Source organism: Pinus tabuliformis, chromosome 8 (genome assembly GCF_031772625.1).
Source record: "Pinus tabuliformis cultivar Carrire ecotype Pingquan chromosome 8, CPIR1, whole genome shotgun sequence".
Classification (NCBI taxonomy): Eukaryota; Viridiplantae; Streptophyta; class Pinopsida; order Pinales; family Pinaceae; genus Pinus; species Pinus tabuliformis.
Window position 1 is genome coordinate 664,540,040 of NC_142294.1, and position 13,508 is coordinate 664,553,547.

Genomic DNA, 13,508 nt, shown 5'->3' on the forward strand with positions numbered 1-13,508 from the left:
TATGATGTTTAATTAATATAGTTTTATATTGTTTTCCAATTTTGAATTATATTGTTTAATAAATAAAGTTAATATATTAGCTCTTATATTGTTTTATTAATCTAGTCTATATTGTTTTATTAATCTAGTCTATAATGAATATTGTATAATTAATTAAGTTTTGTATTGTATAATTTATATAGATCTCTGTTGCTTAATTAGTATGGTCATATTTTGTTTTAATTTAGATGCTTATTGTTAAATTGACTGTGATTAATACTCTAGGTTATATATATTTGTTTTACTAGCTTAGATTCAATAGTTTAATAAACCTAGATATATATTCCTATGAATTGTATAATTATTATAGATTTGTATAGTTATATGATGTTTAATTAATATAGTTTTATATTGTTTTTTCAAATTATGAACCCTATTGTTTAATTAATAAATTTAATATATTAGGTTTCATAATGTTTTATTAATCTAGCTTATATTGTTTTATTGACCTAGATATAAATTGATTTATTATTAAAATTAATTTTAAATATGAAATTTCTTGGAAGTCTTGAGTTCTAAACATTATTTAAGATTTAAAGGTAAGCCTTGGTAGCTACAGGTCGACACTTCTACCAGCTTTATGTCATAAGCTGCTCATGTGGAAAACAATATATAGGGGAAACTGGCAGGTCGGTAAGGATAAGACTCAAAGAACATAGCGCTGACATCCGTAAAGAAAGAACTCGCTCTTCTGGCCTAGCTGAACATGTAGGAAAAACTAACCATCACATATGCCTCGAAGAAACCAAAGTCGTTGCTAAGGAAGAACACCATTTCAAGAGGAAAATTCGTGAAGCTACTGAAATCATAAAACATCCTAGTAACCTTAATAGGGATGGAGGCTGGGACATTAGTAAAAATTGGAACTCTCTACTTAAAAAAAGTTATCCCCCCCACCCTCCACATCCCCCTTCTCCCTCCCACATTTCCTTGTCTTAACTTGCCCCCCTCTCTCATCCTTAATATTCATGCTTCTGGTAGAAGTGTCGACCTGTAGCTACCAAGGCTTACCTTTAAATCTTAAATAATGTTTAAAACTCAAGACTTCCAAGAAATTTCATATTTAAAATTAATTTTAATAATAAATCAATTTATATCTAGGTCAATCAAATAATATAAGCTAGATTAATAAAACATTATGAAACCTAATATATTAAATTTATTAATTAAACAATAGGGTTCATAATTTGAAAAAACAATATAAAACTGTATTAATTAAACATCATATAACTATACAAATCTATAATAATTATACAATTCATAGGAATATATATCTAGGTTTATTAAACTATTGAATCTAAGCTAGTAAAACAAATATATATAACCTAGAGTATTAATCACAGTCAATTTAACAATAAGCATCTAAATTAAAACAAAATATGACCATACTAATTAAGCAACAGAGATCTATATAAATTATACAATACAAAACTTAATTAATTATACAATATTCATTATAGACTAGATTAATAAAACAATATAAGAGCTAATATATTAACTTTATTTATTAAACAATATAATTCAAAATTGGAAAACAATATAAAACTATATTAATTAAACATCATATAACCATACAAATATGTAATAATTATACAATTCATAGAAAAATATATATCTAGGTTTATTAAACTATTAAATCTAAGCTAACAAATATATAAAACCTAGATTATTAATCGTAGTTAATAATAGGCACCAAAATTAAAAACAAAATAGGACTATACTAATTAAGCAACCAAGATCTATTTATATTATACAATATAAACTTATAAATTATAAATGAATATTAATAAAACAACATCATTCACCTTTATTCAGCAGTAAGACTAGGTTTAGGGCTATTCAGTTAATAGGTTAAAAATAATAAAATTTAATAAATTTAATAAATTATTGAATGATCAATGGTTGGCTAAAACTTCCCAGCTGTCATCCTTCTCCATATTTATCACAAACTCTTTTTCCTCTTCTCTGTACACCAAGTCCTGATGATGAGTCTTGCTCTAGACTCGAAACATCGACAAAAAAGAAAAAGATGAACACTGTGGATTATCCGAATCCAATCTCTCAAAAACCACTCCACAGAAACCTGCAATCCAAAACCTTATATGCATTTATTTTATCAACAAAGTGTCATCCACATGGTTCATCATGGCAATATTTTAATATCTATAGCACTTAATCCTCCTCAACACATTTTTAGATAATCAGATCAGGTCTTGTTCGGTACAGTTCTCCCTCTATCCATGAGTAGGGTGCAATGGCTTTGATGACTTTCTATTTTTCTCTAGCTAAGAATTGCATATAAGGTACTTATTTTGGGATTTGATTGGCCTTCTCCTTTTATATATTCCAAGGAATACGTCAAAATGTGTGATAACTTTCAAAGAATAAGTAAAACCGTTTCAGTAAGATGATACACATCTACAACCTCAGGTACTTATAGATCCTTTTGAAAAATGGGCTCTAGATTTTGTTGGTCCAAGAAATCCTCCATCCAAAGAAAAGAGGTACATTCTTGTTTCTATAGATTATGTTACAAAATGGGTAGAAGCTAAGATGCTTCCTTTTGCTATTGAAAATATTGTAGTTACATTTCTTTCTGAGGATATTTTCACTCGTTTTGGTGTCCCAAGGGAAATTGTGATAGATAAAGGTGCTCAATTCACCTCTAGGTTGGTGTATAAAATTATGGAGAAATATAAGATCAAACAACGAAAACCTACTACATACCATCCACAAGCCAATGGGCCCATGAAATATACTAACAAAGTACTTGAATCGATATTGACCAAGGTTATATATTTTCATAGATGAAATTGGGTAGAAAGTCTTCAAGAAGCACTTTGGGCATACCGCACCACATGGAGAAACACTACTGGACATACTCCTTGTGACTTTGTCTATGGGAAGCAAGTTTTGCTTCCAAATGAATTCGAAGTGGAGACCTTCAAAATGGTAGCAAAGTTGCGGCTTTATCTATCTGAAGCTAAAAAATATAGATTAACACAACCGAATGAGCTAGATGAGATCCGATAAGATGTCATACAAAAAACAAACATAATCTAACAACAAGGAATTAGGTGGCATGAAAAATTCATAAAAGTCAAAAACTTAAACCTAGGTCACAAGGCTCTTCTTCTTTATTTTAAATTTAAATATTTTGAAGGAAAACTTTAGACACATTGGCTTGGTCCCTATGAAATAGATACATTTTTTTGATAATGGAGCAATTAGAATCAATATTATCAATGAAGAAAATATCACCTTCCTTGTTAATTAGCATAGGATGATATTATATCATAAGCCCTTGACAAAATAAGAATATGTCCTTGTTCATCTGCAAGAGAATTCTAATATGAAGTTGGTAAGGAAGGAATATTTTACTTCCTTACCATAGAAAGAATTATAATTTCTTTTTCTCTAAAAATTTTATATATAAAGACAATAAATAAAATACAATAATAATAATAAAGGCATAGGTATGAAAACCAACATTGTTTCCATTCCTACAAAGAAAATCCTAGCTGAAAACCAAGGGATCTAGCTTGGAAACTTGTATTTTTGTAATTTTCCTTTCTTTTTCCCATTTTCTTTTGTTCCCCCTTCCTTCTTTGCAAAATAAGTTCTTGAAGTTCTAATAAAATATTAGGAATAATTTGTTTCTCTTTTAAAATATAATTCTCAACATTATGAACAAGGATCATCAACTTTCCATGACAACAATAAGTTTCAAGCAAATAGTAAAGTTAACATCACAGTTATAGAATATGCAACATTCTGTAGCCAATTTCACATTTTGAAGCCAGTGATAGACCTACAAACATTTTCAACTTGCAAGAATTTACAAAGGAGTCATGAACCTGCAAAGAAAAAAAAGGAAATACATGAAAATAGGATATTAAATAAATTTTCATTAAAGGAAACAATAGATTTATGAGTTTATTGAATGTTTATGATACATATTTTTAACATAATGACCCTATTATGACCTTATTTGTAGTCATATTCCACTACTCAGAGTTATATGCCATTTCATCCATTCCATTGTGTCAAAAGCATCTTCCGTCACATATGAATCATTCAAGATCTTCCAAGCCCCAAATATCCTCTAAAAGTAGATTTATTGAATTGTGGAAAATCATTAAAGGAAGAGTCTCATTGAAACTTGATAACTACTTTGATGACCTATTTTGCTCTGACTTTCACACCATCAAACCATTACACTCCAACATTTATCCATTCATCCCTATCAAAAGAGGCAATTCGGAGGGCATGACCTCTCTTCCATAATGTGTGTTATCATCCGATATGATCCAAATGGAACAAACTTCCTCACCACCTACCCACAAGTCAAATATTAGTTGTAGAAGGTAGTATGGATTAAATTATTTGAAAAGCTTAATGGTTATGAAGTTGAAGTCACCTGAGCATTTTCTAGAGAATTTGATGGTGTAGAAGTCAAGATTGGGGATATAACATTGAAATTCAAAGAATCCTTCATAACAAAGGCATGGAAAATTCAAATTTCAAGAAAGGAATTCGAGTCACAACACTTAAATCTTAATGGAGATTTTTTTTACTATTGATTCAAAAATTTCGTACTTGTGAAGGTAGATTTGGAACCCTACTCTTTTACCATTCCTAATTGTTAATGCATTTTATTAAAGGGAAGGAGGTAATTTACCATATTATTTGATCTTGAGTCTTAAATACATTGCTTTTAATATACAACGAGACTCTAGAAATGTTGACTAGGCTTTTTATCACCACATATTGCTAATATTCATGTTGAGGCACACTTGAAGACCATTGGTGATAATTGGAAGGAATTTTTGGTTAGAAATAATTTCATAGAAGTCCTTAAAGAATAAGAGGTAAGAAAGACCAAAATTATTAGATGGAGGGTTCCTCAAAATCCTAACCTTGAACCTACAACAACTGAATCCAAAGGTTTAACAGTGGATGAACTAGTAAAAAAAAAGATTCAACATGATGAAATAGAAGAAGATGTTCCCCTTAGTCAATTTTTGAATGAAATTAAAAGGAAAAAGGAAAGATAAAATGGTAGAAGAAAGAAATTCAATGAAGATGCAGAACAACCAGAGTTAGTAAATGAGAGAGTGAAGAAATAAGGAAATAAAAGAAAAACCATGTCAAAAGCAACTAAGCATGAAAAAAAACTAGGGAGAAGCAAAATTACTTCTAAGCGTTCAAATGATAAGAAGCGTCAAGGGACTGCTGAGATCATTTATCTTGATGAAGGAAATAATTTTGAAACAAAAGTAATAACACAACCTCCACGTCAAAAAAATCTAGCAAGAAAGACCCCTAAGATCGATCTTGCTCAACAACAAGTCTACTAATACTTGGAGACTCTAGAACAAAGGGTGCATAAAAAGGTAAATTCTCCTCCGGAAACCAAATTTTATGAATATTATTTACATGATAATGATGTTCCTATTATTGATCCTAGTACTTCTCATAAATAATAAGACACTATCAATGCCTTAAAGAAAGAAGTGTACAAACTGGAGCTATTAAATAGACACATCAAGAATGAAAATGAAATAATGAAAGCTCAAAATGAGGCTATGTTTCTAAGGATGTGCTCTTGGTACAAAAATAATTGAAAGCTTAAGCAAATAATAAGGGTTTTAGACTAAAGATACAAGGACAATAGAGAAAAATATTAATGAGGAAGCCTATATTGGCCACTCAATGTACAGAGCAAGGGAACATCAACAAACTTGGATATTTTAATCCAATCATCAAAGATAGTTCAGTGAGAAGGCATCTTTTCAATTTTGAAATTTTGTGCATGAGGACATGCAACATCTTTACTATGGGGGAATGTTGGATCCTTGATTTGTCCTCATTTTGACACCACTTTTCCCTTTATTTTCACTTATTCCATATAGATGTTTGCTAAATTTACAAGTTATAAGTTCATCTAGGTCATCCTCAACCATAAGATAAGTTATCATTCACTCATAAGTCATAATTTGTAATTTATTTCTGAAATTGATTGAAATATTGCTATGGCTACTGAAATGTACATTTTCCATAGCTAATTAGAATTTCTACAACTATGTCCAAGGTTAAACAAGTTCTTGAGAGTTTGAAGATGAACAAGGTACATGGATAGGCACCAAATTTCAAGAGAAAGGATATCCACCTATCATGCTTACCTGGAAGATTATATAATTAGAGAATTTTACTGGTTAAAGACAAATTCAAACCCATTTTCTTCTCATCCAGGACTTCAAGAAAAGAAAATTCATCATCAGGAGAACATGGAATCAAGCAAGCGAGATTCGAGATATGAAGATAATTATGTGTTGATATGTGTTGATCAAGAACCTTCATGATTTTCTCTTCTCGTAGAAAATCATGAAGAACAAACCTTTTGTTTCAATTAGGAAGCCTAAGTTTCGATTGAAGAACTTTCCTCTCAGTGTTGATTTCTTAGTAGTTTTTAGTTTAGATATAATACAAATAGCTTTGATCTAGAAGAAAAGACATCATGTTTTTAATATCTATAATTATTGATACTCTTGGAGACCTTATTTATAGCCAATACAATTACTTAGTTCCTATATGCATGTGTTTATGATCTAATTTGTTTATTTCAACTTCCACAGCTCGTGCTCACTAGGAGGGCACCCTTGCAAGTTGTGAGATGGCATAGTATTGATTGATTTCATTCTTTCTTTAGTATTTATTTCAATATTAGTTTTTAATTAGTTAGATTATTTGTATTCTAGTTGATTTTATGATTTCATGCACCTATTGATGTTTTGATTGCAACGGGTTAGGAGCTCAACATCAAAGATTAAACACAAAAAATATTTTCTTTACTATTGTGCACATTTGAAATTCCCACTTAGTCTCAGATATATTATTAATGTTTGGATTAGTTCTAATTGAGAAACACACACATTAGTAATCTATACAGGATTTGAATTTCAATCATTCAAGTTATACTTTCAAATATATAGTTTCCTTGAATTGTATTTATTTCTAGTTCACTACCATAGACTAGAATATATTTGTTTATTCAATAATTTAGATTTACATTCCTCGCCATAGAAAATACTTTGAATTCATGCTCAAAAGACTAGGTTTTAATTCAAGTTCTATATAATAATATTTCATTTATGTGTGTCAAAGTAGACTTTAATTTTTTCTCAAGTACAACAAACTTTCATTTCTGCACAGTTAGAATAACTTTCAATTCATGTCAATTATATTAGTTTTGAATTCCTAAGTATCATCATAGTTTCATTTTGAAGTTAATCTTAGTTTAAATGGTCTTGTGGAAAGAACATGTGGATGTACTTGATAAAACTTAATCTTAGTATATTAGAATTTTAATTTGATAATCATTCACACTTATCATAAATAAATATACTAGCATGTATAGTTCACATAAACTTGACAATCTCACAAACCCTCATCGATACTTTAATGAATTAATTTAACTAACAATTGAATTACCCAACATTTTTGGCATCATTGTCAGGGAAGTGTATACAAGACTTTATTTTTTATCTAGATTTGCATATCATAAGAGATGCATTCATTCTCTAAATGCATAATTAAAATTTCATATTAAATCATTTAGGATCTATGTATAGAGAAAGATATTCTAGAGGTATATATTTAGGTAGAGGGAGAAGATGTAGTTCAATTCCAACATCACCAACCACCCCTGCTAGACCATGTAGTTCCACACCATCCATAGACACTTGCATTCCATCCATAGTAGGTATACATAGACTCCCTGAAGTGCATATATATGAAATTAAACTTAGGGATTCATCAACATCATCTACAAAAGCTATAGTTAAAGAACCTACATCTCCTATTGAAGGAGTAATATTTTTTTTGTCAATTGGTAAAATTCCTAGGACAAGATTTACAAGTACCTAGTGAATAGGAATAAGTAGAAGAATTCTTTTATGACATATAATCAGTAGAGGAACCAGAGGAAAAAGAAATAGACAACCTTACTGTTGAACCTTATATTAGCACTAAAAAATATACAATGGTAGGAGAAGGAGTAGGGGAAGTGCATAATGGAGAGGGAACACCAAGGATTGGTGGAGGAAGGGGTAGAGGAGGTAATAGAAGAGTTTGAGGTTGTTGAGGTGGAAGGGGAGATGATAGATATTTTGACGAAGAGGATCCTTTTGGAATCCATATTTTAGATACAGATACCACTGCTACCTTGAAAAATATCTCACTATCTATCCTTCCTAATTTTCATGGGTTAAGAAGTTACAACTAAGGATCTAGAATTATTTTTGAGTTTGAGTTATTGTTCATAACATCTGATTATTTACTCAATACTCAAAAATTTAAATTATTCCCTCCTACTATAAAACATGGATGTCTTAAGTTGTTCATGGGTCTAGGAACACATTCTATTACAACATGGTATGTTATCAAAATAATTTTCCTAGAGAAATATAAATATTATTGCACACACCATGACCTTAAGGGTGAAGTATTTAAGACAACCTAAAAAGAGGATGAAAACCTTGAATATTTGGTTGAAAGATTTTCCTACAATGTCAAAAAGGAGAAATTGCATAATTTAGATGATGCAACATTAAAAAAATCTCTTTCTAAAAACCATAGGGATGAATGGATTGACCTTATCCATTTAACATGAAAGGGAGATGTCACTCAATTGTCATTTGAAGAAATTTATGAATTATGTAAGCATATTGCATGAGGAAAGGAAAAAAATGGTAAGAACCCAAGACATGAAATCATGTCAAGAGTATGAAAATATGCTTCTTGAATAGTAAGTAGAGAAAAATTAGTAAACTTTCTTGATAGTTTTAAAACTGATATCCTTGTAAATCTTAGTGAACAACTAGATACTTTAAAGATACAAAACAAGCAAAAAGTTGATAATATTGCATTGTCTATTTTCTTTCCTAGATGTAGGAAAGGGCATGATTGATTAGAATGTCCTCTTCACAGTGTTGAAATATTTGTTATATGTGTAGAAAATCATGACACAAAGGAGTGTCCTTCAATACATGGACTTAAGTTTGTTTTTCAAGAAGAAGATGGAATGAGTCAAGTTGAATCACTTTGTTATGTTGCTCTGAAGAAACCTTGAAAGCCTCACGAAATAGGCTTGGCATAAGATGCCAATGTGTAATATCAATCATATGCATAACCATAAAGAAATTAGAATACACCTATGCCTTGGAAAACATGGTCACCTCAACCTCAAAACCCATCTTGGTCACAAGGTTAGAAAAATTCTTATGGTAGGAATCCTCAATATCCTCAATTTCAACAACTATATTATTAATACAAACCTTACTACTATTATCCTCCCCAACCTCCACCACCTACTCAACCACAATTCTAACCCTAATTGACTTCAAGTCAACCACTTCCCTTGCCATCCACTTGATTTCCTCAACAATCTAATGAACTACTTGCACAACAAAAAAGACATCACCCATTCGAGCAGCCTTTAGGGTATTGAACAAAGTCAGGAGTAGGCAAGCAGAGTTAGGAGTAGGCAAGCAGAGTCTGAAGTTGGTATAAGGCTGAAGGTGTCATCAGAGTCCGGAGGTTGTTGAAGGTGTCATCAAATTCCGGAGGTTGTTGAAGGTGTCATCAGAGTTCGGAGGTTGTTGAAGGTGTCATCAGAGTCCGGAGGTGGTTGAAGGTGTCATCAGAGTCCGGAGGTGGTTGAAGGAAAATATTTGAGTCAGAGTCTGGAGATCAAATTTTAATGTCTGGAGGTGGTTTGAGTCAGGTGGTACTGTAAGAGTTGGATGTGCTGAATTCATCATCTTGGAAAAGATAAAGGTTGGAAGGTTCTTGGATGTTGGCGGGTTAAGGGGATGTTGGCGGGGCATGGTACCAGGCTCTTGGTTCAATTCATCCTAAAGTCTTGCATCCGGGAGTGATCGAGTTACAATCTTTAATAGACTGATGTTCATCTCTAATGGTCATTATATTAAGGGTTAACTAATGTCCTGTTTCATTTAACCAATTTAATAGAATGACTTTAAAGATAAGGTCAGACTATTGGAGGTGGCAACTATATTACTTAGGTGATTTTCTGGTCTAGAATACTGTGTTTTACTTGGGTTGATAGTTTTGGGCTGTTGGTGGGTTAAGGGGTTGTTGGCAAGGTTAAGGGTTTTATGGATGTTGGCAGGTAAAGGATTGGAGTTGTATGAAGTCCACATCTCTCATTCTCTATAAAAGATAAGGTTCTTGGAGGGCTCTGAGGGATATTTGGTTAGAAGGTGGGGTGATGGGGCACCATCAAGGCTGGCCAAAGGCTCAAGGCTGGCTGAAGGCTCATTTGAGCTTGCCTTGCTTTCAAATGATATTTGGGTCATCCGCAAATATCCATCAACCGGCAAGGCAGGCTCAAATGAGCCTTCAGCCCGCCTTGAGCCTTCGGCTAGCCTTGAACCTTCGGCCAGCCTTGATGGTGCCCCATCACCCCACCTTCCAAAAAAACATCCCTCAGAGCCCTCCAAGAACCTTATCTTTTATAGAGAATGAGAGATGTGGACTTCATACAACTCCAATCCTTTACCCGCCAACATCCATAAACCCTGCCAACATCCCTAAAACCCTTAACCCCGCCAACAACCCCTCCTATATACGAATAATAAAAACCCTCAAAAACCCATCTATAATGTTGATTGTCAAAATTTTGAAGCTTGTATGATAGGTCCTTTAGCTCTAAATTATGTCCAAGTTAGATCTAGTTGAGTCTTGCAAAATAAATTGCTACAAGTTGTCATCCAAGAATATAAGGTCAATAAAGTTCCTAAGAAAGTGACATCTCTTAATCAAAAAAATACTCTTCCAAAGGAAGATATTCCTATGCAATTAGGTCACAACCAAATAAAATTAATTCCTTCAATTCCTCTTGTAGAACAACCTTTTGTTTCATTATGAAGTCCTCCTTTTCCTAAAAGGTTTCAAATTGATAAGGGAGTAGAAAGGGAAATAATTTTACCTCACTATAATATGCTAGATTAATTGAAAATCATTTACATCAAAATTTCTCAATATATATTGGAAATACCTATCTTTGCAAAAACAATAACGGAATTATACATTAAGAGACCAGGGAGAAAAAGAAAAGACATTAAAATGATTTAATTCATAGGAAAAATTGGACATATTATGATAGGGAAACCAATAGTTTAGAAATATTTAGATCCAGGTAGCCCTACTATAAAAATTCACATCAATGGTATTGAAATTCCAAACACTTTCATTAATTTAGGTGTGGCCATTAATATGATGAGAAAACATGCCATGGATGAATTGAAGCTTCCTAATATTCAATATACCCCAACTTTATTAGAATTAGTAGATATATATGTTATCAAACTTGATGGTATATTAGAATATGTATCAGTATATTTATATTCATGGGGATATCCTGTTGACCTTAAGATTTTGATTCCCAAGCATACTTTAGGAGGACATTCATTGATCCTTGGAAGACCTTGGCTAGATACAATTGATGCATTTATAAGTTGTAGATCTGGGGATATGTATATTTTTTATGGCAGTTCCACTAAGAGATTCACATTATATCCACTTGTAAAAGAAAACAACTGAAAGAAAAAGTGAAGTTTGGATTGATGATGATGATAATGAAGACTTAGAAAATATTCATCATATATTTAATATTTCATAAATTGATGAAGAAGACCAATTAATAAATTTGATGAGTAACAATTATTCTTCTTCATATTGTGAGAAATATCAATGTTTTGAAGAAAAATATAATATTGAGTATTTATCATTTCTACAATCTAAATTATCTTTACATTTTATGCAAAATTTTGGCAATTATTTAGTAGAAACTCACTTGGGAAAACCTTAAATATTAATAATAACTTGGAAGAATTTCAACAAAGATAGTTCATCAAGATGCTACAAAAACATTCTTTAGCATATGCAAGGGAATAGACTAACATAAAAGGAATTGATCCTAATACTTCTATGCATCATATCTACATTCAAGAAAATCCCAAACAAATAAAGCAACCTCAATTGAGGATGAATCCCAATCTAACATAAATTGTGAAAGAGGAATTGTAAAAAATTGGTTAATGTGAATTTCATTTATCCAATATCATATAGTCAATGGGTTTCACCCTTCGTGATTAAATGTAAAAAAATGTAAAGTGGAAAGTATGCATTGACTCTAGAGAAATAAATAAAGCTATTTTAAGAGATGATTTTCCACTATCTTATATAGATCAAGTATTAGATACTTTATCAAGATAGAAATATTTTTCATTTCTTGATGGTTTTTGTGGATATAACCAAATTCAAATTGCACCAGAAGATCAAGACAAAACAACTTTTACATGTCCATGGGGTACATATGCTTATAGGGTACTTCTGTTTGGTTTATGTAATGCACTTGCGACATTCCACGGAGAAGTCTTAGGTATATTTTATGACTTGATACATGATTGTGTATAAGTTGACATAAATGATTTTACTATCTATGAAAATACTTTTGAAGGAGATCTTGAAAAATTATAAAATTTCTCATTAGATACAAAGAACAAAATCTTTCATTAATTCATGAAAGATGTTTTATGATGTTTGACAAAGAAACTGTTTTGGGACATCATATTTTAGGTGTTGGAATCAATGTGGATGCATCTAATGTAGATGTAATCTCCAAAATTTTAGTTCCTACTTGTCAAAGAGATCTTAAAAGTTTTCTTGGCTTTACAGGGTTTTATAGAAGATTCATAGAAAACTTCAAAAGAATAGCTTCACTAGTTTTAAACTTCTTACAAAATATTGTGATTTTGTTTGGAATTATTACTGCCAAAAGGAATTTGAATAATTGAAACAGAAAATTACTGAAGCACCAATTTTAAGAGGACCAAATTGGTCCCTCTCATTTAATATCTCAACTGATGCTTCAGATACAACTTTAGGAGTCATATTAGGACATAAAGACTTAACTCCTTATCCTATTTATTGCACAAGTAAAAATTTAAATCATGCAAAGTTGAATTATATAGTAACAGAAAAGGAGATTTTAGTTGTTGTTCACGCCATCAAAAGGTTTAGAAATTATATTATTGGTTATGAAATTTTCATTCATACAGATCCTTCTGATATTATATATTTAATGAATAATCCAATTATTAATGGAAGTATCATTATTTGGTTGTTATTTTTACAGGAATTCAATATTACCATCCTAGAAAGGCCAAGAAGAAAACATAGATTTTTATTTCCTTTCTAGGATGTAGAATGATAATATTGATACTTCTATAAAGGATAATCTTCATAACAAATATATTTTTGCAATGTCTACAAAAACTCCTTAGTTCAAATATATTTCTAACTATTTGGGTATAGGAAAATTTCCTCCACAATTGTCTGCCAGAGAAAAATAGAAAGCCATTAAAGCCAATGAACCCTAC